The sequence below is a fragment of the Monopterus albus genome, unplaced genomic scaffold (assembly GCF_001952655.1).
Source record: "Monopterus albus unplaced genomic scaffold, M_albus_1.0 scaffold264.1, whole genome shotgun sequence".
NCBI lineage: Eukaryota > Metazoa > Chordata > Actinopteri > Synbranchiformes > Synbranchidae > Monopterus > Monopterus albus.
Genome location: NW_018128144.1, coordinates 414,165 through 416,023, shown reverse-complemented (window position 1 = coordinate 416,023; position 1,859 = coordinate 414,165). Strand labels below are relative to the sequence as shown.

General features: G+C 39.1%; 1 long non-coding RNA gene across 1 annotated transcript; it reads left to right on the top strand.

Moving 5' to 3' along the window:
* The first annotated feature begins 917 nt into the window (after positions 1–917).
* Positions 918–1,509, top strand: LOC109972644 (uncharacterized). Its single transcript, XR_002276722.1, has 2 exons — positions 918–1,079; positions 1,365–1,509. It is a non-coding gene; the product is annotated as an uncharacterized LOC109972644 (long non-coding RNA).
* The last annotated feature ends 350 nt before the right edge of the window (positions 1,510–1,859 follow it).

Below are 1,859 nucleotides of genomic sequence, written 5' to 3'. Positions count from 1 at the left end.
TTACCTGCCTCCAGTAAAGGAATTTAGACTCACCTGATGAGGCATTCTTGCTTGTACAGTTATCTGGCCTCATATCTGCTAAACTTACCTTAGTAAGATCCACCATTATGCCACCTCCTAGAGGATATTTTTACTGCTCAAAGCTGACTTTTCCACTGCTTGGGAGACAACGTTGTGATTCACTTCCGCCTTATTTTAGTTTTTGTCTGATGGTTCTCCCAAAATGGACAGGGGAAGCCAACCCTGGTCCCCAAGAGCTGCAGCCCTGCTTGTTTTCCAACTATCCCTGCCCTATCCACTGCTAAATACCTGGGGCAGGTGTGTTCAGTCAGTCAGCTGGAAGATATTAATTCATTGTCTTTTCCACTCCACCACCTCCTCTGTAACTTTAATCTACAGTCACTCCACTTTACCATGCCTGGTCACCCACTGCCCTTCCCCTGTTATCCCATGCTCACTCTTTTATTTGCTACACCTATGCCTAGCTTTAACTCTTCAGCTAATCAGGTCATTTAAACTCCTCACTCACTGTCATATTGTTCTTCAGAATACCATACTACATCCCTTGGTGTCTTCATGCCAAGATGATTCATTTCTCCTCCAATATCTTCCTCCTCTTCTTCAGTTTGGTTGTTCACTGGTTGATTGTTTTTCCTCCTGTTACTACTACTAGTAGTAGTTGTTTTCCCATGTTAATTTGTTAGTGCTAACCCTTTCTATTCATGCTGCCTCATTTACTCGTCCAGTAATTTGTCCAGTAATTAAGAGATATCTGAAGACACCTTGGGACAGGATCTGGAAAATGCATCAATTCTGATTAGCAAAGTTTTAAACTTGGTTTGTGGTTTGTTTGTTTTTTTTCCCCTTCAAAGTGTCTATGTACTTATTTTTTTATTATTTATTTTTTTGTTCTTGCCAGATCAACACATTAGCACTGAGAGGGGGCACCAATGTCAAAGAGAGTGTTTGGAGGATGATGAGCCATGTCATGACAAATCCCCTTGCACTTAAAATCAATTGGAGAGGAATCAGTGGGAAGGCTGCATTCCACCGAATGGTGTTAAAGGATGTTATAACAAGTAAGTTAATGTAGTTTGTATGTGTGGGTGTTTGCTTTTTGGCTATTGGAGAATTCAAGAAAATAGATTTTATAGTACATTTAATAAGAAATGTTTTATTTAAAGGTGCAGTAAAACAAAATAGACTGACTAGCACTGCAAGCGACATGCAGGTTGAGGCTGCCATAAAGCGATTGGTACTATTTAAGTGTCCCACCCCAAACTCTTTCATATTTACACGCAGTACTATTTTAGGGCACACTTTGTATCAGTGTGTTAATGTTAATTTGTAAATTGCCTTAACAGGTGGTTGCATCTTGCCTCTGACCGTGATGGAGGGAGGAAAGCTCGTGAGGGTCGAGCTGGTGTTGCTGCACACAGTCACCAAATTTGACGGATGTTATGCTATACCCAATGACTTCTGCTTTATCACCTTCATTTCACACAGACATGAAATCTTGTTGGCTGAACTGTTCACTGTTTTAAATTTACCACACCTGTTGACAGTGTTTGTCCAAATGGTTTATATTATTGCTGTTCATAAAAATGTTAAATTTTATCTATTTTATTTGCAGTTTTGATGGATTTTATGCTGTTAATTGCTGTTTGTGAATTAAAGCACAATCCTGTGAACTGGGATAAACTGTGGAAGTACTGTAAGTCATAAATCATTTAACATAAATAATGGGAATGGCGTTTTTAGCCCAAGGTATCCCGGAGATATTAAGCTTCCAACTTTGCCCCATTCATTTCCAATGGGGAAAAATATGATGAAAAAAGATGAATATCTTAAAAAGTATA